Source organism: Phyllobates terribilis, unplaced genomic scaffold (genome assembly GCF_046119375.1).
Source record: "Phyllobates terribilis strain yellow unplaced genomic scaffold, ASM4611937v1 Scaffold_414__1_contigs__length_1644244, whole genome shotgun sequence".
Taxonomy (NCBI): Eukaryota; Metazoa; Chordata; class Amphibia; order Anura; family Dendrobatidae; genus Phyllobates; species Phyllobates terribilis.
This window is the reverse complement of record NW_027363174.1, coordinates 538,923-564,994: the sequence shown is the minus strand read 5'-3', so window position 1 is coordinate 564,994 and position 26,072 is coordinate 538,923. Positions and strand designations below refer to the sequence as shown.

The window sequence follows — 26,072 nt, the reverse complement described above, 5'->3', positions numbered from 1 at the left end:
CTGCTAAGGGTAGACAGCTGCTCGTTCCACCCCCCCCCCCCCCCGCCTTAATTGGTTCTCCTCCCTTCCAACGGTGTTGAGGCGGGTGGGAACAGCCGGGGGTTGAGGGTACTGTGCTAAAAGAGGTGGAGTTATGCAGATCTAAAACGCGTGGATTGCAGCAGCAGCAAGCCGAAAAGTGCAGGCATGTGAGGGATCTAGAGGTTGACAGCATGTCTTCTTAACGGGAGTCCAGGTGGCCATCTCCACAAATGGACTTTTCAGAATCCTTGGGTGGCACCGTAGTCGGAAACCAATTCTGGTTATCGCTTCTCGGCCTTTTGGCTAAGATCAAGTGTAGTATCTGTTCTTATCAGTTTAATATCTGATACGTCCCCTATCTGGGGACCATATATTAAATGGATTTTTAGAACAGGGAGATGGAAAAAGAGCTTGCTCTGTCCACTCCACGCATTGACCTGGTATTGCAGTATCTCCAGGACCGGTGCACCCCTTCTTTAATGCAGTTTCTAAAATCAGAAAGAATTGAATTCAATGCTTTTTGTTCATTTTGCTTGTTTGTCGGATTTTGGGATGGACTCTTTGGCTTTGCTTTTCTTCTCCTCATTGGATTTTTCATGTTAAAAGTTGCAGAAGCCAGATGACAAGCTCATTTTGGTTCAACTTCAGCAACTGTGCATTGCATTGCCATGTAATGTAATGTAATGCAATGCTATCTATCTAGCTCTCCCTCTATACTTCCGTTTGGATAAACAGACATATTAGGCAAGCATTTTGGAGCTTTCACTTAAATAACTACGGGTGGTGAGATAAGCTGCACAATATAATTGACCTTTCAGTATATTGTTGCACACACACCATCTATTTAGCAAATGCCCTTGTTATCAACAACAGCCTTTTAAACTCACCTGAGCTAACAGGTATGTGAGCTGGTTACTCTGCTGCGCTTAAAATTTCTTTTATGGTTTGCTACAATGCCTTTTCTGAAACGTTGTCTCCCTCTGCTGGAACACTGACTTCTTTCATTTAATGCCTGCAGACTATAAAAGAGAAACCAACCCAAAAAGTTTGGTTGATTAGTCTGTGGCATTCTTTTAAACTGTTGCTTATGGCGGTCTCTGTGAGCTTCTCAGTGACATTCAGCCATCCAGGTATCCCGCCTGCAGTAGACGGAATGTGGCAATGGAACGCTGGCTGCGCGTGTCATAATAGGCTCTGAGCCTTTATATACCTGCGCACAGCAGCAGCCACCTTCAGTCTGCTGCTGGACAGCCAGCAGCAGCAGCAGCAGGAGAGGTAATTAATCAGCAACCCTCCTGCTAAGGGTAGACAGCTGCTCGTTCCACCCCCCCCCGCCTTAATTGGTTCTCCTCCCTTCCAACGGTGTTGAGGCGGGTGGGAACAGCCGGGGGTTGAGGGTACTGTGCTAAAAGAGGTGGAGTTATGCAGATCTAAAATGCGTGGATTGCAGCAGCAGCAAGCCGAAAAGTGCAGGCATGTGAGGGATCTAGAGGTTGACAGCATGTCTTCTTAACGGGAGTCCAGGTGGCCATCTCCACAAATGGACTTTTCAGAATCCTTGGGTGGCACCGTAGTCGGAAACCAATTCTGGTTATCGCTTCTCGGCCTTTTGGCTAAGATCAAGTGTAGTATCTGTTCTTTTAAGAACACAAGAGCTACGATCTACACTTGACGAGAGCGATCGAACTCGGAATTAGAAGAGCTTTGGAGCCCAGCTGACATCGGAGAAGGAAGGCGGATATCGGTGGGAGGAAGAAGCTCTAAAGAATCCAGAAGAAGACGAAGACTCGGAGAAGAATCGGGCTGTCCTGTGGAATCTTTGAGTAAGAAAATCATCGAGACAAAGACCTTTCGGGGAATTTGTCCAGAACACGACGGGAGAAGAATCTGCATAGCTCCACCCATTTCGGGAAGAGCTCCAGATCCAGCTCCAAGAAGTAACTGCAGGAGGAAAGCCATGGCAAGCGCTGCGAGGAAGGCCGAAAAGAAGAGCCTGGAGCAGGGGACAGCCAGGAGGGCCCAGCCAGGAGCCGATTCTGACCCCAAGGACTCTGCCTCCACGACTGGCCAGCAAAAGGGACCCCAGAAGCCCCGCCACGAAGCTCCAGCCCTGGAGCCATGGATGCGGCAGACGGTGGCCCTGAAGCTGAAGGAAGTGGATGGGAGGGTGCCGGACATGTCCTCGGACGTGTTCTGCCAGAAGATGCTGCTGGATCGAGGCTTCTCCAGGTCGGACACCCTCAGCATCCAGACCTTCTTGACGGGGATCTTCTTCGTCACCTTCGCCACTGTGAACACCTGCAGGAGGTTCTGGGAAATGGTAAGCGCAAAAGGACCGGATAATTCTTTCTCTGCCTTTACAGGTAGCTGCCCTATCCAGAGGGACGAAAGGAGGATCACGGTCTCCATGCGCAACCCGCACACCCCAGGCCAAGACATCTGTACCTTCCTGAGACGCTTCTGTTTGGTTGTGAAGGAACCCTCTCACATCCTGAATGGACTCGGCTTCTGGACAGGTAAGTGGTCGGTGACTGTTAGACTTCACAGGGACCTGGCGTACTCAGACGGACTTCGGCACCTGCCCCCGACATTCTCCCTGGGCAACTCCTACGGCCTCATCTATTACCCGGACATGCCGCGGAACTGCAGGAGATGCGGCAAGAACGGCCACGAGATGAAGGACTGCAAGGAGGATGCCTGCAGGATTTGTCGAGTGACGGGACACAGCTCGAAGGACTGCCCGAAGAAGACGTCCTGCAACCTGTGTGGGCTGGCGGCTCATCTGTACAAGGATTGCCCCAAGCGTGAGAGATCCTGGGCATCGGTGGTTGCGACGACCCCAGCTCCGGAGGACAAGGCCCCGACGACCAGGCCTGTGAAGGTCAAGGACGCGACGACCAAGGCCCCAGCGGCCAAGGCCGAGACGACCAAGGCCAAAGCGGTCAAGGAGTCGGTGGCCAAAGCCCCAGCGACGGTCCCAGGAGCTCCGAAGCAGAAGAAAAAGTCAAAGGAGGGTAAGAGTTCTGTCACCCCTCTCTCGATCCCTCCCCCTGCCACCCCCGTCCAATCCCCCCCCACCCCGGCCACCCCTGCTGAGGATTCCACTTCCTCTTCCTCCTTCCCCTACTCCTCAGCAGGTGTCCTTTCCCCTGCCCCGGCAGCCACTCTCCCTCCCCAGACCATGGTAGCGGTGGAATTAACCTTTCCTCCACCTGCCGCTATCTATTCCGAGGAGGATTTTCCCCTTCTTGTCTCCCCAGTTCCAACCCGGGGAAAGAGGAAGGTGGAGGACAGCCCTGCTACTGAATCCTCCAAAAAGAAGATTCTGGATTTCGTAGGCGAAAAGGAGGATACCCTCCCTGAGCCAGAAGAGATGGAGCACATGGTTGAGACCCTGGTGGCCGAGCCAGAAGAGGAGGAACTGGTGGTCGCCGAGATCGAGGCCGCGCTGCTTGACCAGATGGAGGAAGAGGGCCTGCTGGTGATCCCGTCACCAGCAGTCAACACCGACGAGGGACCACCCGACCGGAGTGGTAACTAAGGTGTATTGCCTGCGCTAACTTTTTCTTTTTTCCCTACATGATGGCTAATATTAACTTATTTTCCATTAATGTCAGGAGCATCAAGGACAAGTTCAGACGTCAGACTATTTATGCCTTCCTTACTTCCCAGTTGTGTGATGTTTATATGTTGCAGGAATGTTCCCTTCCCTCCTCTAGGTCCTTCAAACATCTGGCCAGGGAGTGGTCCCACGGTCCATCCTACTGGTCCGGTGGGGGTGACTGCAAGTCTGCAGGGGTCGCAATTCTGATCAGGGGAGGCGCATTCACGCTTGAGTCTGTCCAGGAGCTCATCTGCGGCAGGGCTCTTGTTGTAGATGGCAACTGGGCGGGAGAACCTGTCAGGTTCATCAACGTGTATGCGTCCCCACTGAAGAATGAGCGTTTGGAGCTTTTCCAGACCCTGCGGCTTCAGCTTGCCACCACCAGGACCTTAGTGATGGCCGGGGATTTCAACTGCCCCATCGAGGAGGATGGTCGTAGTTCTGGCACATCTGCCAAGTTGGACATCACGTCCAAGCTGCTCATCGAGATGGTAACCGAGGCCTCTCTTCAGGACGTGGTGGGCTCCATGGGGAGAGGCTCCACGAACTATTCGTGGAGCCGACCCGATGGCTCACTCCGCTCCAGGATTGACTTTGTGTTCACCTCTCGGGCAGTCAGGCAGAGTAGGCACTCGATGGTCCCCTGCTTCTTCTCCGACCACAGAGCCATTCACTTACAAGGTGTCCTTGGCGACGGTTTTCCGTCCGGCCCCGGCTCCTGGAAGCTGAATTGTGCTCTGCTGGCTCAGGATGAAGTCGTGGAGGAGCTGAGAGCAGCCTACGCAATGTGGCAGTCCTACAAGGGTAGCTTCCAAACAGTCTCTGATTGGTGGGAATATGTTAAACTTGAGTTTCGCTGTTTCTTTCAGGCCAAGGGTCGACAACAGGCGTGTGAGAAGAGGAGGGACTTCAGAGGGCTGCAGCGCGAGCTGCGGTCGCTGCAGGACCTTCTTCACTGCGGCTGGGACGTGAGGGAGGAGCTGGAGGAGACCAAGAAGAGCCTGAAAAGGCACTTTGAGGAGGAGTCCAAGCGAATCGTCTTCCGTTCCAAAGTGGAGAATCTGGAGAAGGGTGAGAAATGTAACTCATTCTTTTTCAGGAAACTTCATGCCGGTCACACGCCCCTGAACGAGCTGCGAGACGAGAGCGGAAACATGCGACGTGGGAAGGAGGACGTGATGAGGGTCGTCAGCGACTTCTACAGCGAACTCTACTCCCAGAAGACTACCGACCCCGACGCTGCTGATAAGTTCCTGTCAGGTATCACTAACCATCTTGATCCTGCAGGCACGGCAGCCTTGGACAAACCTCTGATGGTGGGCGAATTGCTCTCTGCCGCTAAATCCTTTAGGACCGGCAGGACCCCGGGCAGTGATGGTCTTCCAGCGGAGCTATATGTAGCGCTGGGAGACCTCATCTGTCCGGACCTGTTGGACCTGTATGAGGAGATGGTGGTGGAGGGTAGAATGCCTCCATCTTTGAGGGAAGGAATGGTCACGATCCTGTACAAGCGGAAGGGAGAGAGGTGCGACCTGAGGAATTGGCGTCCCATCACTCTGCTCAACGTGGACTACAAGATCCTGGCCAAGACGATGGCGACACGACTTAAGACGGTCATCGGACGGATCATCCACCCGGACGAGACCTGCGGCATCCCTGGACGTCGCATCGCAGACAGCCTCGCTCTCGTGCGGGACACGGTCGAGTACATCAAGGTCCGCCGCGCACACGCGGCCCTGGTCTCCTTGGATCAGGAGAAGGCCTTCGACCGGGTTTCCCACGAGTTCATGGGCCGAGCTCTGCACCGGTTAGGTTTGGGTAACATGTTTTGTGCGTATGTCCGTTTGATGTATTTTGATATCCACAGCTCGGTGTTGGTGAAAGGCTGGAAGACTGACCCCTTCCCTGTCCTCTCTGGGGTCAGACAAGGCTGCCCTCTATCACCTCTTCTTTTTGTTTGTGTTATAGAACTCTTCGCAGAGGCTATCTGGCAGAATGGAGAGATCAGAGGGATCACCGCACCGGGTCCGGGATGACACGAGGTCAAGTGCTCGCTCTACATGGACGACGTCACCGTCTTCTGCGCTGATCGTGGTTCAGTCGACGCCCTCGTCCAGACGTGTGAGAGGTTCGGCCGGGCTTCAGGGGCCAAAGTCAACTGCAGGAAGTCGGAAGCCATGCTCTTCGGGGATTGGCAGTCGACCTCCTCCGCCCACTTCCCCTTCAACATTCAACCGGATTTCCTCAAGGTGCTGGGAGTCTGGTTCGGGAAGGAAGGAGCGGCCCTCAAGTCCTGGCAAGAACGCTTGGCCAAGGTGAAGCAACGGATCGGACTCTGGAGCCTCAGACACCTCACTTGTGAGGGTAAGGCACTCGTCCTGCGTAATGAGGTCCTGCCCGTCTTGCAGTACACGGCGCAGGCCTGGCCCCCACACGTCACTGTGTGCAGGGCCATTACCAGGACAGTGTTTCACTTTGTCTGGGGATCCAAGATGGACAGAGTCAGGCGGGCCGTCATGTACAAGGAGCCTCGCAAGGGTGGGAAGGGCGTTCCAGATATCCCCACCCTCCTGCGATCCTCTTTTGTGTGTGATTGTGTCCGCCGGACTTTGCAAGTCAAGAATGGCTCCGCGGGCAGGTCCATGTCTCGCTTCTTCCTGCTTCCTCTTTGGAGGCGACTCGGCTGGGACAAGTGGGACAGCTCCTTCCCCTACAACTGGATGACGCCATGGTTCTACGGAGACGTCGTTCGATTTGTGGGGGAACATCAACTGGAGGGACTCAAGCCCGACTTGTGGAAGCCCAAAACTATCCACAAGCTCATCAGAGCCAAGGATGACGTGGAGAACATCACAGGACTTCACCAGGACACGCTGGAGACTGCGTGGACAAATGTGTCGTCTGACAGGCTGACCAACGGGCACAAGGACTTGTCGTGGATGGCGATTCAGGGCGGACTGCCCGTCCGGTCATTCATGCATGCCCGGAACCTGTGCAAGACCCGGTACTGCCCAAGGTGCCCCTTCGTGGAGGAAACATCTTTGCACACTTTTTGGGACTGCGGATTTGCACAGCGCCTGTTGACTGCCCTTGAGGACGACCTGAGGAACTCTGTCCCCAGGGCGAGCCTATCGCACCATTGTGTGCTTTACGGACTCTTCCCTGGGGTTCATACCGTCGGAGCCATCCAGGAGGCTTGGCGCTTTATGAACTGCTTCAAGGATGCCGTTTGGGTCGCCAGGAACCGGCTCATCTTGAGGAGGGAGAGGATGTCCATCCAGGACTGCCGCAGGCTGATCCACAGCCTGCTCAGAGACTATTCCATCGTGGACGGTCCGGAGGATGAGGATGAGGACTAAACCCCTCCTCCCCCTCTCCCCTTATGTGTCTTGTCTTTCAATAAAGCTTCGGGCCTGTTATTTTCCCCTCCCCATCCCCTTTTTCCCAATCCCCATCCCTTATCACGGTTCATCGTACTGTATTGATTGACATGCTTTTTCTTTCATATTGAGTGTTTTGTGTAGCATAGGGGTGTGATGTGTCTAGTTAGTGCGTCGTATGCTCATGCTATGTAAATATGATGTAGAACTCTGTGTGTACTGGGCTGCGGCACTGTACACTGTCTGTTAACTTATTTTTTGTGCTAATAAAAGATATATTCAATCAAAAAAATCTGTTCTTATCAGTTTAATATCTGATACGTCCCCTATCTGGGGACCATATATTAAATGGATTTTTAGAACAGGGAGATGGAAAAAGAGCTTGCTCTGTCCACTCCACGCATTGACCTGGTATTGCAGTATCTCCAGGACCGGTGCACCCCTTCTTTAATGCAGTTTCTAAAATCAGAAAGAATTGAATTCAATGCTTTTTGTTCATTTTGCTTGTTTGTCGGATTTTGGGATGGACTCTTTGGCTTTGCTTTTCTTCTCCTCATTGGATTTTTCATGTTAAAAGTTGCAGAAGCCAGATGACAAGCTCATTTTGGTTCAACTTCAGCAACTGTGCATTGCATTGCCATGTAATGTAATGTAATGCAATGCTATCTATCTAGCTCTCCCTCTATACTTCCTTTTGGATAAACAGACATATTAGGCAAGCATTTTGGAGCTTTCACCTAAATAACTACAGGTGGTGAGATAAGCTGCACAATATAATTGACCTTTCAGTATAATGTTGCACACACACCATCTATTTAGCAAATGCCCTTGTTATCAACAGCAGCCTTTTAAACTCACCTGAGCTAACAGGTATGTGAGCTGGTTACTCTGCTGCGCTTAAAATTTCTTTTTTGGTTTGCTACAATGCCTTTTCTGAAACGTTGTCTCCCTCTGCTGGAACACTGACTTCTTTCATTTAATGCCTGCAGACTATAAAAGAGAAACCAACCCAAAAAGTTTGGTTGATTAGTCTGTGGCATTCTTTTAAACTGTTGCTTATGGCGGTCTCTGTGAGCTTCTCAGTGACATTCAGCCATCCAGGTATCCCGCCTGCAGTAGACGGAATGTGGCAATGGAACGCTGGCTGCGCGTGTCATAATAGGCTCTGAGCCTTTATATACCTGCGCACAGCAGCAGCCACCTTCAGTCTGCTGCTGGACAGCCAGCAGCAGCAGCAGCAGGAGAGGTAATTAATCAGCAACCCTCCTGCTAAGGGTAGACAGCTGCTCGTTCCACCCGGAGGTTGGGGGTACTGTGCTAAAAGAGGTGGAGTTATGCAGATCTAAAACGCGTGGATTGCAGCAGCAGCAAGCCGAAAAGTGCAGGCATGTGAGGGATCTAGAGGTTGACAGCATGTCTTCTTAACGGGAGTCCAGGTGGCCATCTCCACAAATGGACTTTTCAGAATCCTTGGGTGGCACCGTAGTCGGAAACCAATTCTGGTTATCGCTTCTCGGCCTTTTGGCTAAGATCAAGTGTAGTATCTGTTCTTATCAGTTTAATATCTGATACGTCCCCTATCTGGGGACCATATATTAAATGGATTTTTAGAACAGGGAGATGGAAAAAGAGCTTGCTGTGTCCACTCCACGCATTGACCTGGTATTGCAGTATCTCCAGGACCAGTGCACCCCTTCTTTAATGCAGTTTCTAAAATCAGAAAGAATTGAATTCAATGCTTTTTGTTCATTTTGCTTGTTTGTCGGATTTTGGGATGGACTCTTTGGCTTTGCTTTTCTTCTCCTCATTGGATTTTTCATGTTAAAAGTTGCAGAAGCCAGATGACAAGCTCATTTTGGTTCAACTTCAGCAACTGTGCATTGCATTGCCATGTAATGTAATGTAATGCAATGCTATCTATCTAGCTCTCCCTCTATACTTCCTTTTGGATAAACATACATATTAGGCAAGCATTTTGGAGCTTTCACCTAAATAACTACAGGTGGTGAGATAAGCTGCACAATATAATTGACCTTTCAGTATATTGTTGCACACACACCATCTATTTAGCAAATGCCCTTGTTATCAACAGCAGCCTTTTAAACTCACCTGAGCTAACAGGTATGTGAGCTGGTTACTCTGCTGCGCTTAAAATTTCTTTTTTGGTTTGCTACAATGCCTTTTCTGAAACGTTGTCTCCCTCTGCTGGAACACTGACTTCTTTCATTTAATGCCTGCAGACTATAAAAGAGAAACCAACCCAAAAAGTTTGGTTGATTAGTCTGTGGCATTCTTTTAAACTGTTGCTTATGGCGGTCTCTGTGAGCTTCTCAGTGACATTCAGCCATCCAGGTATCCCGCCTGCAGTAGACGGAATGTGGCAATGGAACGCTGGCTGCGCGTGTCATAATAGGCTCTGAGCCTTTATATACCTGCGCACAGCAGCAGCCACCTTCAGTCTGCTGCTGGACAGCCAGCAGCAGCAGCAGCAGCAGGAGAGGTAATTAATCAGCAACCCTCCTGCTAAGGGTAGACAGCTGCTCGTTCCACCCCCCCCCGCCTTAATTGGTTCTCCTCCCTTCCAACGGTGTTGAGGCGGGTGGGAACAGCCGGGGGTTGAGGGTACTGTGCTAAAAGAGGTGGAGTTATGCAGATCTAAAACGCGTGGATTGCAGCAGCAGCAAGCCGAAAAGTGCAGGCATGTGAGGGATCTAGCGGTTGACAGCATGTCTTCTTAACGGGAGTCCAGGTGGCCATCTCCACAAATGGACTTTTCAGAATCCTTGGATGGCACCGTAGTCGGAAACCAATTCTGGTTATCGCTTCTCGGCCTTTTGGCTAAGATCAAGTGTAGTATCTGTTCTTATCAGTTTAATATCTGATACGTCCCCTATCTGGGGACCATATATTAAATGGATTTTTAGAACAGGGAGATGGAAAAAGAGCTTGCTCTGTCCACTCCACGCATTGACCTGGTATTGCAGTATCTCCAGGACCGGTGCACCCCTTCTTTAATGCAGTTTCTAAAATCAGAAAGAATTGAATTCAATGCTTTTTGTTCATTTTGCTTGTTTGTCGGATTTTGGGATGGACTCTTTGGCTTTGCTTTTCTTCTCCTCATTGGATTTTTCATGTTAAAAGTTGCAGAAGCCAGATGACAAGCTCATTTTGGTTCAACTTCAGCAACTGTGCATTGCATTGCCATGTAATGTAATGTAATGCAATGCTATCTATCTAGCTCTCCCTCTATACTTCCTTTTGGATAAACAGACATATTAGGCAAGCATTTTGGAGCTTTCACCTAAATAACTACAGGTGGTGAGATAAGCTGCACAATATAATTGACCTTTCAGTATATTGTTGCACACACACCATCTATTTAGCAAATGCCCTTGTTATCAACAGCAGCCTTTTAAACTCACCTGAGCTAACAGGTATGTGAGCTGGTTACTCTGCTGCGCTTAAAATTTCTTTTTTGGTTTGCTACAATGCCTTTTCTGAAACGTTGTCTCCCTCTGCTGGAACACTGACTTCTTTCATTTAATGCCTGCAGACTATAAAAGAGAAACCAACCCAAAAAGTTTGGTTGATTAGTCTGTGGCATTCTTTTAAACTGTTGCTTATGGCGGTCTCTGTGAGCTTCTCAGTGACATTCAGCCATCCAGGTATCCCGCCTGCAGTAGACGGAATGTGGCAATGGAACGCTGGCTGCGCGTGTCATAATAGGCTCTGAGCCTTTATATACCTGCGCACAGCAGCAGCCACCTTCAGTCTGCTGCTGGACAGCCAGCAGCAGCAGCAGCAGGAGAGGTAATTAATCAGCAACCCTCCTGCTAAGGGTAGACAGCTGCTCGTTCCACCCCCCCCCCGCCTTAATTGGTTCTCCTCCCTTCCAACGGTGTTGAGGCGGGTGGGAACAGCCGGGGGTTGAGGGTACTGTGCTAAAAGAGGTGGAGTTATGCAGATCTAAAACGCGTGGATTGCAGCAGCAGCAAGCCGAAAAGTGCAGGCATGTGAGGGATCTAGAGGTTGACAGCATGTCTTCTTAACGGGAGTCCAGGTGGCCATCTCCACAAATGGACTTTTCAGAATCCTTGGGTGGCACCGTAGTCGGAAACCAATTCTGGTTATCGCTTCTCGGCCTTTTGGCTAAGATCAAGTGTAGTATCTGTTCTTATCAGTTTAATATCTGATACGTCCCCTATCTGGGGACCATATATTAAATGGATTTTTAGAACAGGGAGATGGAAGAAGAGCTTGCTCTGTCCACTCCACGCATTGACCTGGTATTGCAGTATCTCCAGGACCGGTGCACCACTTCTTTAATGCAGTTTCTAAAATCAGAAAGAATTGAATTCAATGCTTTTTGTTCATTTTGCTTGTTTGTCGGATTTTGGGATGGACTCTTTGGCTTTGCTTTTCTTCTCCTCATTGGATTTTTCATGTTAAAAGTTGCAGAAGCCAGATGACAAGCTCATTTTGGTTCAACTTCAGCAACTGTGCATTGCATTGCCATGTAATGTAATGTAATGCAATGCTATCTATCTAGCTCTCCCTCTATACTTCCTTTTGGATAAACAGACATATTAGGCAAGCATTTTGGAGCTTTCACCTAAATAACTACAGGTGGTGAGATAAGCTGCACAATATAATTGACCTTTCAGTATATTGTTGCACACACACCATCTATTTAGCAAATGCCCTTGTTATCAACAGCAGCCTTTTAAACTCACCTGAGCTAACAGGTATGTGAGCTGGTTACTCTGCTGCGCTTAAAATTTCTTTTTTGGTTTGCTACAATGCCTTTTCTGAAACGTTGTCTCCCTCTGCTGGAACACTGACTTCTTTCATTTAATGCCTGCAGACTATAAAAGAGAAACCAACCCAAAAAGTTTGGTTGATTAGTCTGTGGCATTCTTTTAAACTGTTGCTTATGGCGGTCTCTGTGAGCTTCTCAGTGACATTCAGCCATCCAGGTATCCCGCCTGCAGTAGACGGAATGTGGCAATGGAACGCTGGCTGCGCGTGTCATAATAGGCTCTGAGCCTTTATATACCTGCGCACAGCAGCAGCCACCTTCAGTCTGCTGCTGGACAGCCAGCAGCAGCAGCAGCAGGAGAGGTAATTAATCAGCAACCCTCCTGCTAAGGGTAGACAGCTGCTCGTTCCACCCCCCCCCCCCCCCGCCTTAATTGGTTCTCCTCCCTTCCAACGGTGTTGAGGCGGGTGGGAACAGCCGGGGGTTGAGGGTACTGTGCTAAAAGAGGTGGAGTTATGCAGATCTAAAACGCGTGGATTGCAGCAGCAGCAAGCCGAAAAGTGCAGGCATGTGAGGGATCTAGAGGTTGACAGCATGTCTTCTTAACGGGAGTCCAGGTGGCCATCTCCACAAATGGACTTTTCAGAATCCTTGGGTGGCACCGTAGTCGGAAACCAATTCTGGTTATCGCTTCTCGGCCTTTTGGCTAAGATCAAGTGTAGTATCTGTTCTTATCAGTTTAATATCTGATACGTCCCCTATCTGGGGACCATATATTAAATGGATTTTTAGAACAGGGAGATGGAAAAAGAGCTTGCTCTGTCCACTCCACGCATTGACCTGGTATTGCAGTATCTCCAGGACCGGTGCACCCCTTCTTTAATGCAGTTTCTAAAATCAGAAAGAATTGAATTCAATGCTTTTTGTTCATTTTGCTTGTTTGTCGGATTTTGGGATGGACTCTTTGGCTTTGCTTTTCTTCTCCTCATTGGATTTTTCATGTTAAAAGTTGCAGAAGCCAGATGACAAGCTCATTTTGGTTCAACTTCAGCAACTGTGCATTGCATTGCCATGTAATGTAATGTAATGCAATGCTATCTATCTAGCTCTCCCTCTATACTTCCTTTTGGATAAACAGACATATTAGGCAAGCATTTTGGAGCTTTCACCTAAATAACTACAGGTGGTGAGATAAGCTGCACAATATAATTGACCTTTCAGTATATTGTTGCACACACACCATCTATTTAGCAAATGCCCTTGTTATCAACAGCAGCCTTTTAAACTCACCTGAGCTAACAGGTATGTGAGCTGGTTACTCTGCTGCGCTTAAAATTTCTTTTTTGGTTTGCTACAATGCCTTTTCTGAAACGTTGTCTCCCTCTGCTGGAACACTGACTTCTTTCATTTAATGCCTGCAGACTATAAAAGAGAAACCAACCCAAAAAGTTTGGTTGATTAGTCTGTGGCATTCTTTTAAACTGTTGCTTATGGCGGTCTCTGTGAGCTTCTCAGTGACATTCAGCCATCCAGGTATCCCGCCTGCAGTAGACGGAATGTGGCAATGGAACGCTGGCTGCGCGTGTCATAATAGGCTCTGAGCCTTTATATACCTGCGCACAGCAGCAGCCACCTTCAGTCTGCTGCTGGACAGCCAGCAGCAGCAGCAGCAGGAGAGGTAATTAATCAGCAACCCTCCTGCTAAGGGTAGACAGCTGCTCGTTCCACCCCCCCCCCCCCCCCGCCTTAATTGGTTCTCCTCCCTTCCAACGGTGTTGAGGCGGGTGGGAACAGCCGGGGGTTGAGGGTACTGTGCTAAAAGAGGTGGAGTTATGCAGATCTAAAACGCGTGGATTGCAGCAGCAGCAAGCCGAAAAGTGCAGGCATGTGAGGGATCTAGAGGTTGACAGCATGTCTTCTTAACGGGAGTCCAGGTGGCCATCTCCACAAATGGACTTTTCAGAATCCTTGGGTGGCACCGTAGTCGGAAACCAATTCTGGTTATCGCTTCTCGGCCTTTTGGCTAAGATCAAGTGTATTATCTGTTCTTATCAGTTTAATATCTGGTACGTCCCCTATCTGGGGACCATATATTAAATGGATTTTTAGAACAGGGAGATGGAAAAAGAGCTTGCTCTGTCCACTCCACGCATTGACCTGGTATTGCAGTATCTCCAGGACCGGTGCACCCCTTCTTTAATGCAGTTTCTAAAATCAGAAAGAATTGAATTCAATGCTTTTTGTTCATTTTGCTTGTTTGTCGGATTTTGGGATGGACTCTTTGGCTTTGCTTTTCTTCTCCTCATTGGATTTTTCATGTTAAAAGTTGCAGAAGCCAGATGACAAGCTCATTTTGGTTCAACTTCAGCAACTGTGCATTGCATTGCCATGTAATGTAATCTAATGCAATGCTATCTATCTAGCTCTCCCTCTATACTTCCTTTTGGATAAACAGACATATTAGGCAAGCATTTTGGAGCTTTCACCTAAATAACTACAGGTGGTGAGATAAGCTGCACAATATAATTGACCTTTCAGTATATTGTTGCACACACACCATCTATTTAGCAAATGCCCTTGTTATCAACAGCAGCCTTTTAAACTCACCTGAGCTAACAGGTATGTGAGCTGGTTACTCTGCTGCGCTTAAAATTTCTTTTTTGGTTTGCTACAATGCCTTTTCTGAAACGTTGTCTCCCTCTGCTGGAACACTGACTTCTTTCATTTAATGCCTGCAGACTATAAAAGAGAAACCAACCCAAAAAGTTTGGTTGATTAGTCTGTGGCATTCTTTTAAACTGTTGCTTATGGCGGTCTCTGTGAGCTTCTCAGTGACATTCAGCCATCCAGGTATCCCGCCTGCAGTAGACGGAATGTGGCAATGGAACGCTGGCTGCGCGTGTCATAATAGGCTCTGAGCCTTTATATACCTGCGCACAGCAGCAGCCACCTTCAGTCTGCTGCTGGACAGCCAGCAGCAGCAGCAGCAGGAGAGGTAATTAATCAGCAACCCTCCTGCTAAGGGTAGACAGCTGCTCGTTCCACCCCCCCCCCCCGCCTTAATTGGTTCTCCTCCCTTCCAACGGTGTTGAGGCGGGTGGGAACAGCCGGGGGTTGAGGGTACTGTGCTAAAAGAGGTGGAGTTATGCAGATCTAAAACGCGTGGATTGCAGCAGCAGCAAGCCGAAAAGTGCAGGCATGTGAGGGATCTAGAGGTTGACAGCATGTCTTCTTAACGGGAGTCCAGGTGGCCATCTCCACAAATGGACTTTTCAGAATCCTTGGGTGGCACCGTAGTCGGAAACCAATTCTGGTTATCGCTTCTCGGCCTTTTGGCTAAGATCAAGTGTAATATCTGTTCTTATCAGTTTAATATCTGGTACGTCCCCTATCTGGGGACCATATATTAAATGGATTTTTAGAACAGGGAGATGGAAAAAGAGCTTGCTCTGTCCACTCCACGCATTGACCTGGTATTGCAGTATCTCCAGGACCGGTGCACCCCTTCTTTAATGCAGTTTCTAAAATCAGAAAGAATTGAATTCAATGCTTTTTGTTCATTTTGCTTGTTTGTCGGATTTTGGGATGGACTCTTTGGCTTTGCTTTTCTTCTCCTCATTGGATTTTTCATGTTAAAAGTTGCAGAAGCCAGATGACAAGCTCATTTTGGTTCAACTTCAGCAACTGTGCATTGCATTGCCATGTAATGTAATGTAATGCAATGCTATCTATCTAGCTCTCCCTCTATACTTCCTTTTGGATAAACAGACATATTAGGCAAGCATTTTGGAGCTTTCACCTAAATAACTACAGGTGGTGAGATAAGCTGCACAATATAATTGACCTTTCAGTATATTGTTGCACACACACCATCTATTTAGCAAATGCCCTTGTTATCAACAGCAGCCTTTTAAACTCACCTGAGCTAACAGGTATGTGAGCTGGTTACTCTGCTGCGCTTAAAATTTCTTTTTTGGTTTGCTACAATGCCTTTTCTGAAACGTTGTCTCCCTCTGCTGGAACACTGACTTCTTTCATTTAATGCCTGCAGACTATAAAAGAGAAACCAACCCAAAAAGTTTGGTTGATTAGTCTGTGGCATTCTTTTAAACTGTTGCTTATGGCGGTCTCTGTGAGCTTCTCAGTGACATTCAGCCATCCAGGTATCCCGCCTGCAGTAGACGGAATGTGGCAATGGAACGCTGGCTGCGCGTGTCATAATAGGCTCTGAGCCTTTATATACCTGCGCACAGCAGCAGCCACCTTCAGTCTGCTGCTGGACAGCCAGCAGCAGCAGCAGCAGGAGAGGTAATTAATCAGCAACCCTCCTGCTAAGGGTAGACAGCTGCTCGTTCCACCCCCCCCCCCCCCCGCCTTAATTGGTTCTCCTCCCTTCCAACGGTGTTGAGGCGGGTGGGAACAGCCGGGGGTTGAGGGTACTGTGCTAAAAGAGGTGGAGTTATGCAGATCTAAAACGCGTGGATTGCAGCAGCAGCAAGCCGAAAAGTGCAGGCATGTGAGGGATCTAGAGGTTGACAGCATGTCTTCTTAACGGGAGTCCAGGTGGCCATCTCCACAAATGGACTTTTCAGAATCCTTGGGTGGCACCGTAGTCGGAAACCAATTCTGGTTATCGCTTCTCGGCCTTTTGGCTAAGATCAAGTGTAGTATCTGTTCTTATCAGTTTAATATCTGATACGTCCCCTATCTGGGGACCATATATTAAATGGATTTTTAGAACAGGGAGATGGAAAAAGAGCTTGCTCTGTCCACTCCACGCATTGACCTGGTATTGCAGTATCTCCAGGACCGGTGCACCCCTTCTTTAATGCAGTTTCTAAAATCAGAAAGAATTGAATTCAATGCTTTTTGTTCATTTTGCTTGTTTGTCGGATTTTGGGATGGACTCTTTGGCTTTGCTTTTCTTCTCCTCATTGGATTTTTCATGTTAAAAGTTGCAGAAGCCAGATGACAAGCTCATTTTGGTTCAACTTCAGCAACTGTGCATTGCATTGCCATGTAATGTAATGTAATGCAATGCTATCTATCTAGCTCTCCCTCTATACTTCCTTTTGGATAAACAGACACATTAGGCAAGCATTTTGGAGCTTTCACCTAAATAACTACAGGTGGTGAGATAAGCTGCACAATATAATTGACCTTTCAGTATATTGTTGCACACACACCATCTATTTAGCAAATGCCCTTGTTATCAACAGCAGCCTTTTAAACTCACCTGAGCTAACAGGTATGTGAGCTGGTTACTCTGCTGCGCTTAAAATTTCTTTTTTGGTTTGCTACAATGCCTTTTCTGAAACGTTGTCTCCCTCTGCTGGAACACTGACTTCTTTCATTTAATGCCTGCAGACTATAAAAGAGAAACCAACCCAAAAAGTTTGGTTGATTAGTCTGTGGCATTTTTTTAAACTGTTGCTTATGGCGGTCTCTGTGAGCTTCTCAGTGACATTCAGCCATCCAGGTATCCCGCCTGCAGTAGACGGAATGTGGCAATGGAACGCTGGCTGCGCGTGTCATAATAGGCTCTGAGCCTTTATATACCTGCGCACAGCAGCAGCCACCTTCAGTCTGCTGCTGGACAGCCAGCAGCAGCAGCAGCAGGAGAGGTAATTAATCAGCAACCCTCCTGCTAAGGGTAGACAGCTGCTCGTTCCACCCCCCCCCCGCCTTAATTGGTTCTCCTCCCTTCCAACGGTGTTGAGGCGGGTGGGAACAGCCGGGGGTTGAGGGTACTGTGCTAAAAGAGGTGGAGTTATGCAGATCTAAAACGCGTGGATTGCAACAGCAGCAAGCCGAAAAGTGCAGGCATGTGAGGGATCTAGAGGTTGACAGCATGTCTTCTTAACGGGAGTCCAGGTGGCCATCTCCACAAATGGACTTTTCAGAATCCTTGGGTGGCACCGTAGTCGGAAACCAATTCTGGTTATCGCTTCTCGGCCTTTTGGCTAAGATCAAGTGTAGTATCTGTTCTTATCAGTTTAATATCTGATACGTCCCCTATCTGGGGACCATATATTAAATGGATTTTTAGAACAGGGAGATGGAAAAAGAGCTTGCTCTGTCCACTCCACGCATTGACCTGGTATTGCAGTATCTCCAGGACCGGTGCACCCCTTCTTTAATGCAGTTTCTAAAATCAGAAAGAATTGAATTCAATGCTTTTTGTTCATTTTGCTTGTTTGTCGGATTTTGGGATGGACTCTTTGGCTTTGCTTTTCTTCTCCTCATTGGATTTTTCATGTTAAAAGTTGCAGAAGCCAGATGACAAGCTCATTTTGGTTCAACTTCAGCAACTGTGCATTGCATTGCCATGTAATGTAATGTAATGCAATGCTATCTATCTAGCTCTCCCTCTATACTTCCTTTTGGATAAACAGACACATTAGGCAAGCATTTTGGAGCTTTCACCTAAATAACTACAGGTGGTGAGATAAGCTGCACAATATAATTGACCTTTCAGTATATTGTTGCACACACACCATCTATTTAGCAAATGCCCTTGTTATCAACAGCAGCCTTTTAAACTCACCTGAGCTAACAGGTATGTGAGCTGGTTACTCTGCTGCGCTTAAAATTTCTTTTTTGGTTTGCTACAATGCCTTTTCTGAAACGTTGTCTCCCTCTGCTGGAACACTGACTTCTTTCATTTAATGCCTGCAGACTATAAAAGAGAAACCAACCCAAAAAGTTTGGTTGATTAGTCTGTGGCATTTTTTTAAACTGTTGCTTATGGCGGTCTCTGTGAGCTTCTCAGTGACATTCAGCCATCCAGGTATCCCGCCTGCAGTAGACGGAATGTGGCAATGGAACGCTGGCTGCGCGTGTCATAATAGGCTCTGAGCCTTTATATACCTGCGCACAGCAGCAGCCACCTTCAGTCTGCTGCTGGACAGCAAGCAGCAGCAGCAGCAGGAGAGGTAATTAATCAGCAACCCTCCTGCTAAGGGTAGACAGCTGCTCGTTCCACCCCCCCCCCGCCTTAATTGGTTCTCCTCCCTTCCAACGGTGTTGAGGCGGGTGGGAACAGCCGGGGGTTGAGGGTACTGTGCTAAAAGAGGTGGAGTTATGCAGATCTAAAACGCGTGGATTGCAGCAGCAGCAAGCCGAAAAGTGCAGGCATGTGAGGGATCTAGAGTTTGACAGCATGTCTTCTTAACGGGAGTCCAGGTGGCCATCTCCACAAATGGACTTTTCAGAATCCTTGGGTGGCACCGTAGTCGGAAACCAATTCTGGTTATCGCTTCTCGGCCTTTTGGCTAAGATCAAGTGTAGTATCTGTTCTTATCAGTTTAATATCTGATACGTCCCCTATCTGGGGACCATATATTAAATGGATTTTTAGAACAGGGAGATGGAAAAAGAGCTTGCTCTGTCCACTCCACGCATTGACCTGGTATTGCAGTATCTCCAGGACCGGTGCACCCCTTCTTTAATGCAGTTTCTAAAATCAGAAAGAATTGAATTCAATGCTTTTTGTTCATTTTGCTTGTTTGTCGGATTTTGGGATGGACTCTTTGGCTTTGCTTTTCTTCTCCTCATTGGATTTTTCATGTTAAAAGTTGCAGAAGCCAGATGACAAGCTCATTTTGGTTCAACTTCAGCAACTGTGCATTGCATTGCCATGTAATGTAATGTAATGCAATGCTATCTATCTAGCTCTCCCTCTATACTTCCTTTTGGATAAACAGACATATTAGGCAAGCATTTTGGAGCTTTCACCTAAATAACTACAGGTGGTGAGATAAGCTGCACAATATAATTGACCTTTCAGTATATTGTTGCACACACACCATCTATTTAGCAAATGCCCTTGTTATCAACAGCAGCCTTTTAAACTCACCTGAGCTAACAGGTATGTGAGCTGGTTACTCTGCTGCGCTTAAAATTTCTTTTTTGGTTTGCTACAATGCCTTTTCTGAAACGTTGTCTCCCTCTGCTGGAACACTGACTTCTTTCATTTAATGCCTGCAGACTATAAAAGAGAAACCAACCCAAAAAGTTTGGTTGATTAGTCTGTGGCATTCTTTTAAACTGTTGCTTATGGCGGTCTCTGTGAGCTTCTCAGTGACATTCAGCCATCCAGGTATCCCGCCTGCAGTAGACGGAATGTGGCAATGGAACGCTGGCTGCGTGTGTCATAATAGGCTCTGAGCCTTTATATACCTGCGCACAGCAGCAGCCACCTTCAGTCTGCTGCTGGACAGCCAGCAGCAGCAGCAGCAGGAGAGGTAATTAATCAGCAACCCTCCTGCTAAGGGTAGACAGCTGCTCGTTCCACCCCCCCCCCGCCTTAATTGGTTCTCCTCCCTTCCAACGGTGTTGAGGCGGGTGGGAACAGCCGGGGGTTGAGGGTACTGTGCTAAAAGAGGTGGAGTTATGCAGATCTAAAACGCGTGGATTGCAGCAGCAGCAAGCCGAAAAGTGCAGGCATGTGAGGGATCTAGAGGTTGACAGCATGTCTTCTTAACGGGAGTCCAGGTGGCCATCTCCACAAATGGACTTTTCAGAATCCTTGGGTGGCACCGTAGTCGGAAACCAATTCTGGTTATCGCTTCTCGGCCTTTTGGCTAAGATCAAGTGTAGTATCTGTTCTTATCAGTTTAATATCTGATACGTCCCCTATCTGGGGACCATATATTAAATGGATTTTTAGAACAGGGAGATGGAAAAAGAGCTTGCTCTGTCCACTCCACGCATTGACCTGGTATTGCAGTATCTCCAGGACCGGTGCACCCCTTCTTTAATGCAGTTTCTAAAATCAGAAAGAATTGAATTCAATGCTTTTTGTTCATTTTGCTTGTTTGTCGGATTTTGGGATGGACTCTTTGGCTTTGCTTTTCTTCTCCTCATTGGATTTTTCATGTTAAAAGTTGCAGAAGCCAGATGACAAGCTCATTTTGGTTCAACTTCAGCAACTGTGCATTGCATTGCCATGTAATGTAATGTAATGCAATGCTATCTATCTAGCTCTCCCTCTATACTTCCTTTTGGATAAACAGACATATTAGGCAAGCATTTTGGAGCTTTCACCTAAATAACTACAGGTGGTGAGATAAGCTGCACAATATAATTGACCTTTCAGTATATTGTTGCACACACACCATCTATTTAGCAAATGCCCTTGTTATCAACAGCAGCCTTTTAAACTCACCTGAGCTAACAGGTATGTGAGCTGGTTACTCTGCTGCGCTTAAAATTTCTTTTTTGGTTTGCTACAATGCCTTTTCTGAAACGTTGTCTCCCTCTGCTGGAACACTGACTTCTTTCATTTAATGCCTGCAGACTATAAAAGAGAAACCAACCCAAAAAGTTTGGTTGATTAGTCTGTGGCATTCTTTTAAACTGTTGCTTATGGCGGTCTCTGTGAGCTTCTCAGTGACATTCAGCCATCCAGGTATCCCGCCTGCAGTAGACGGAATGTGGCAATGGAACGCTGGCTGCGCGTGTCATAATAGGCTCTGAGCCTTTATATACCTGCGCACAGCAGCAGCCACCTTCAGTCTGCTGCTGGACAGCCAGCAGCAGCAGCAGCAGGAGAGGTAATTAATCAGCAACCCTCCTGCTAAGGGTAGACAGCTGCTCGTTCCACCCCCCCCCCCGCCTTAATTGGTTCTCCTCCCTTCCAATGGTGTTGAGGCGGGTGGGAACAGCCGGGGGTTGAGGGTACTGTGCTAAAAGAGGTGGAGTTATGCAGATCTAAAACGCGTGGATTGCAGCAGCAGCAAGCCGAAAAGTGCAGGCATGTGAGGGATCTAGAGGTTGACAGCATGTCTTCTTAACGGGAGTCCAGGTGGCCATCTCCACAAATGGACTTTTCAGAATCCTTGGGTGGCACCGTAGTCGGAAACCAATTCTGGTTATCGCTTCTCGGCCTTTTGGCTAAGATCAAGTGTAGTATCTGTTCTTATCAGTTTAATATCTGATACGTCCCCTATCTGGGGACCATATATTAAATGGATTTTTAGAACAGGGAGATGGAAAAAGAGCTTGCTCTGTCCACTCCACGCATTGACCTGGTATTGCAGTATCTCCAGGACCGGTGCACCCCTTCTTTAATGCAGTTTCTAAAATCAGAAAGAATTGAATTCAATGCTTTTTGTTCATTTTGCTTGTTTGTCGGATTTTGGGATGGACTCTTTGGCTTTGCTTTTCTTCTCCTCATTGGATTTTTCATGTTAAAAGTTGCAGAAGCCAGATGACAAGCTCATTTTGGTTCAACTTCAGCAACTGTGCATTGCATTGCCATGTAATGTAATGTAATGCAATGCTATCTATCTAGCTCTCCCTCTATACTTCCTTTTGGATAAACAGACATATTAGGCAAGCATTTTGGAGCTTTCACCTAAATAACTACAGGTGGTGAGATAAGCTGCACAATATAATTGACCTTTCAGTATATTGTTGCACACACACCATCTATTTAGCAAATGCCCTTGTTATCAACAGCAGCCTTTTAAACTCACCTGAGCTAACAGGTATGTGAGCTGGTTACTCTGCTGCGCTTAAAATTTCTTTTTTGGTTTGCTACAATGCCTTTTCTGAAACGTTGTCTCCCTCTGCTGGAACACTGACTTCTTTCATTTAATGCCTGCAGACTATAAAAGAGAAACCAACCCAAAAAGTTTGGTTGATTAGTCTGTGGCATTCTTTTAAACTGTTGCTTATGGCGGTCTCTGTGAGCTTCTCAGTGACATTCAGCCATCCAGGTATCCCGCCTGCAGTAGACGGAATGTGGCAATGGAACGCTGGCTGCGCGTGTCATAATAGGCTCTGAGCCTTTATATACCTGCGCACAGCAGCAGCCACCTTCAGTCTGCTGCTGGACAGCCAGCAGCAGCAGCAGCAGGAGAGGTAATTAATCAGCAACCCTCCTGCTAAGGGTAGACAGCTGCTCGTTCCACCCCCCCCCCCCCGCCTTAATTGGTTCTCCTCCCTTCCAACGGTGTTGAGGCGGGTGGGAACAGCCGGGGGTTGAGGGTACTGTGCTAAAAGAGGTGGAGTTATGCAGATCTAAAACGCGTGGATTGCAGCAGCAGCAAGCCGAAAAGTGCAGGCATGTGAGGGATCTAGAGGTTGACAGCATGTCTTCTTAACGGGAGTCCAGGTGGCCATCTCCACAAATGGACTTTTCAGAATCCTTGGGTGGCACCGTAGTCGGAAACCAATTCTGGTTATCGCTTCTCGGCCTTTTGGCTAAGATCAAGTGTAGTATCTGTTCTTATCAGTTTAATATCTGATACGTCCCCTATCTGGGGACCATATATTAAATGGATTTTTAGAACAGGGAGATGGAAAAAGAGCTTGCTCTGTCCACTCCACGCATTGACCTGGTATTGCAGTATCTCCAGGACCGGTGCACCCCTTCTTTAATGCAGTTTCTAAAATCAGAAAGAATTGAATTCAATGCTTTTTGTTCATTTTGCTTGTTTGTCGGATTTTGGGATGGACTCTTTGGCTTTGCTTTTCTTCTCCTCATTGGATTTTTCATGTTAAAAGTTGCAGAAGCCAGATGACAAGCTCATTTTGGTTCAACTTCAGCAACTGTGCATTGCATTGCCATGTAATGTAATGTAATGCAATGCTATCTATCTAGCTCTCCCTCTATACTTCCTTTTGGATAAACAGACATATTAGGCAAGCATTTTGGAGCTTTCACCTAAATAACTACAGGTGGTGAGATAAGCTGCACAATATAATTGACCTTTCAGTATATTGTTGCACACACACCATCTATTTAGCAAATGCCCTTGTTATCAACAGCAGCCTTTTAAACTCACCTGAGCTAACAGGTATGTGAGCTGGTTACTCTGCTGCGCTTAAAATTTCTTTTTTGGTTTGCTACAATGCCTTTTCTGAAACGTTGTCTCCCTCTGCTGGAACACTGACTTCTTTCATTTAATGCCTGCAGACTATAAAAGAGAAACCAACCCAAAAAGTTTGGTTGATTAGTCTGTGGCATTCTTTTAAACTGTTGCTTATGGCGGTCTCTGTGAGCTTCTCAGTGACATTCAGCCATCCAGGTATCCCGCCTGCAGTAGACGGAATGTGGCAATGGAACGCTGGCTGCGCGTGTCATAATAGGCTCTGAGCCTTTATATACCTGCGCACAGCAGCAGCCACCTTCAGTCTGCTGCTGGACAGCCAGCAGCAGCAGCAGCAGGAGAGGTAATTAATCAGCAACCCTCCTGCTAAGGGTAGACAGCTGCTCGTTCCACCCCCCCCCCGCCTTAATTGGTTCTCCTCCCTTCCAACGGTGTTGAGGCGGGTGGGAACAGCCGGGGGTTGAGGGTACTGTGCTAAAAGAGGTGGAGTTATGCAGATCTAAAACGCGTGGATTGCAGCAGCAGCAAGCCGAAAAGTGCAGGCATGTGAGGGATCTAGAGGTTGACAGCATGTCTTCTTAACGGGAGTCCAGGTGGCCATCTCCACAAATGGACTTTTCAGAATCCTTGGGTGGCACCGTAGTCGGAAACCAATTCTGGTTATCGCTTCTCGGCCTTTTGGCTAAGATCAAGTGTAGTATCTGTTCTTATCAGTTTAATATCTGATACGTCCCCTATCTGGGGACCATATATTAAATGGATTTTTAGAACAGGGAGATGGAAAAAGAGCTTGCTCTGTCCACTCCACGCATTGACCTGGTATTGCAGTATCTCCAGGACCGGTGCACCCCTTCTTTAATGCAGTTTCTAAAATCAGAAAGAATTGAATTCAATGCTTTTTGTTCATTTTGCTTGTTTGTCGGATTTTGGGATGGACTCTTTGGCTTTGCTTTTCTTCTCCTCATTGGATTTTTCATGTTAAAAGTTGCAGAAGCCAGATGACAAGCTCATTTTGGTTCAACTTCAGCAACTGTGCATTGCATTGCCATGTAATGTAATGTGATGCAATGCTATCTATCTAGCTCTCCCTCTATACTTCCTTTTGGATAAACAGACATATTAGGCAAGCATTTTGGAGCTTTCACCTAAATAACTACAGGTGGTGAGATAAGCTGCACAATATAATTGACCTTTCAGTATATTGTTGCACACACACCATCTATTTAGCAAATGCCCTTGTTATCAACAGCAGCCTTTTAAACTCACCTGAGCTAACAGGTATGTGAGCTGGTTACTCTGCTGCGCTTAAAATTCCTTTTTTGGTTTGCTACAATGCCTTTTCTGAAACGTTGTCTCCCTCTGCTGGAACACTGACTTCTTTCATTTAATGCCTGCAGACTATAAAAGAGAAACCAACCCAAAAAGTTTGGTTGATTAGTCTGTGGCATTCTTTTAAACTGTTGCTTATGGCGGTCTCTGTGAGCTTCTCAGTGACATTCAGCCATCCAGGTATCCCGCCTGCAGTAGACGGAATGTGGCAATGGAACGCTGGCTGCGCGTGTCATAATAGGCTCTGAGCCTTTATATACCTGCGCACAGCAGCAGCCACCTTCAGTCTGCTGCTGGACAGCCAGCAGCAGCAGCAGGAGAGGTAATTAATCAGCAACCCTCCTGCTAAGGGTAGACAGCTGCTCGTTCCACCCCCCCCCCCCCGCCTTAATTGGTTCTCCTCCCTTCCAACGGTGTTGAGGCGGGTGGGAACAGCCGGGGGTTGAGGGTACTGTGCTAAAAGAGGTGGAGTTATGCAGATCTAAAACGCGTGGATTGCAGCAGCAGCAAGCCGAAAAGTGCAGGCATGTGAGGGATCTAGAGGTTGACAGCATGTCTTCTTAACGGGAGTCCTGGTGGCCATCTCCACAAATGGACTTTTCAGAATCCTTGGGTGGCACCGTAGTCGGAAACAATTCTGGTCATCGCTTCTCGGCCTTTTGGCTAAGATCAAGTGTAGTATCTGTTCTTATCAGTTTAATATCTGATACGTCCCCTATCTGGGGACCATATATTAAATGGATTTTTAGAACAGGGAGATGGAAAAAGAGCTTGCTCTGTCCACTCCACGCATTGACCTGGTATTGCAGTATCTCCAGGACCGGTGCACCCCTTCTTTAATGCAGTTTCTAAAATCAGAAAGAATTGAATTCAATGCTTTTTGTTCATTTTGCTTGTTTGTCGGATTTTGGGATGGACTCTTTGGCTTTGCTTTTCTTCTCCTCATTGGATTTTTCATGTTAAAAGTTGCAGAAGCCAGATGACAAGCTCATTTTGGTTCAACTTCAGCAACTGTGCATTGCATTGCCATGTAATGTAATGTAATGCAATGCTATCTATCTAGCTCTCCCTCTATACTTCCTTTTGGATAAACAGACATATTAGGCAAGCATTTTGGAGCTTTCACCTAAATAACTACA

At 47.5% G+C, this 26,072-nt stretch overlaps 16 non-coding genes and 1 pseudogene across 16 annotated transcripts; all 17 read left to right on the top strand.

Moving 5' to 3' along the window:
- Positions 1–304: 304 nt before the first annotated feature.
- Positions 305–495, top strand: LOC141226606 (U2 spliceosomal RNA). The gene has a single exon (XR_012293733.1). It is a non-coding gene; the product is annotated as a U2 spliceosomal RNA (small nuclear RNA).
- A 1,119-nt stretch (positions 496–1,614) lies between these two features.
- LOC141226333 (U2 spliceosomal RNA) lies at positions 1,615–1,728 on the top strand (annotated as a pseudogene).
- Positions 1,729–7,256: 5,528 nt separating this feature from the next.
- Positions 7,257–7,450, top strand: LOC141226260 (U2 spliceosomal RNA). Its single transcript, XR_012293474.1, has one exon. It is a non-coding gene; the product is annotated as a U2 spliceosomal RNA (small nuclear RNA).
- A 1,060-nt stretch (positions 7,451–8,510) lies between these two features.
- Positions 8,511–8,701, top strand: LOC141226079 (U2 spliceosomal RNA). Its single transcript, XR_012293308.1, has one exon. It is a non-coding gene; the product is annotated as a U2 spliceosomal RNA (small nuclear RNA).
- A 1,122-nt stretch (positions 8,702–9,823) lies between these two features.
- On the top strand, positions 9,824–10,014 carry LOC141226605 (U2 spliceosomal RNA). The gene has a single exon (XR_012293732.1). It is a non-coding gene; the product is annotated as a U2 spliceosomal RNA (small nuclear RNA).
- Positions 10,015–11,134: 1,120 nt separating this feature from the next.
- LOC141226030 (U2 spliceosomal RNA) lies at positions 11,135–11,325 on the top strand. Its single transcript, XR_012293260.1, has one exon. It is a non-coding gene; the product is annotated as a U2 spliceosomal RNA (small nuclear RNA).
- A 1,125-nt stretch (positions 11,326–12,450) lies between these two features.
- LOC141226604 (U2 spliceosomal RNA) lies at positions 12,451–12,641 on the top strand. The gene has a single exon (XR_012293731.1). It is a non-coding gene; the product is annotated as a U2 spliceosomal RNA (small nuclear RNA).
- A 1,126-nt stretch (positions 12,642–13,767) lies between these two features.
- On the top strand, positions 13,768–13,958 carry LOC141226179 (U2 spliceosomal RNA). The gene has a single exon (XR_012293405.1). It is a non-coding gene; the product is annotated as a U2 spliceosomal RNA (small nuclear RNA).
- Positions 13,959–15,080: 1,122 nt separating this feature from the next.
- On the top strand, positions 15,081–15,271 carry LOC141226178 (U2 spliceosomal RNA). Its single transcript, XR_012293404.1, has one exon. It is a non-coding gene; the product is annotated as a U2 spliceosomal RNA (small nuclear RNA).
- A 1,125-nt stretch (positions 15,272–16,396) lies between these two features.
- On the top strand, positions 16,397–16,587 carry LOC141226603 (U2 spliceosomal RNA). Its single transcript, XR_012293730.1, has one exon. It is a non-coding gene; the product is annotated as a U2 spliceosomal RNA (small nuclear RNA).
- Positions 16,588–17,707: 1,120 nt separating this feature from the next.
- Positions 17,708–17,898, top strand: LOC141226602 (U2 spliceosomal RNA). Its single transcript, XR_012293729.1, has one exon. It is a non-coding gene; the product is annotated as a U2 spliceosomal RNA (small nuclear RNA).
- Positions 17,899–19,018: 1,120 nt separating this feature from the next.
- On the top strand, positions 19,019–19,209 carry LOC141226601 (U2 spliceosomal RNA). Its single transcript, XR_012293728.1, has one exon. It is a non-coding gene; the product is annotated as a U2 spliceosomal RNA (small nuclear RNA).
- A 1,120-nt stretch (positions 19,210–20,329) lies between these two features.
- Positions 20,330–20,520, top strand: LOC141226600 (U2 spliceosomal RNA). Its single transcript, XR_012293727.1, has one exon. It is a non-coding gene; the product is annotated as a U2 spliceosomal RNA (small nuclear RNA).
- A 1,121-nt stretch (positions 20,521–21,641) lies between these two features.
- Positions 21,642–21,832, top strand: LOC141226599 (U2 spliceosomal RNA). Its single transcript, XR_012293726.1, has one exon. It is a non-coding gene; the product is annotated as a U2 spliceosomal RNA (small nuclear RNA).
- A 1,123-nt stretch (positions 21,833–22,955) lies between these two features.
- On the top strand, positions 22,956–23,146 carry LOC141226597 (U2 spliceosomal RNA). The gene has a single exon (XR_012293724.1). It is a non-coding gene; the product is annotated as a U2 spliceosomal RNA (small nuclear RNA).
- Positions 23,147–24,266: 1,120 nt separating this feature from the next.
- Positions 24,267–24,457, top strand: LOC141226596 (U2 spliceosomal RNA). Its single transcript, XR_012293723.1, has one exon. It is a non-coding gene; the product is annotated as a U2 spliceosomal RNA (small nuclear RNA).
- Positions 24,458–25,576: 1,119 nt separating this feature from the next.
- LOC141226595 (U2 spliceosomal RNA) lies at positions 25,577–25,767 on the top strand. The gene has a single exon (XR_012293722.1). It is a non-coding gene; the product is annotated as a U2 spliceosomal RNA (small nuclear RNA).
- The last annotated feature ends 305 nt before the right edge of the window (positions 25,768–26,072 follow it).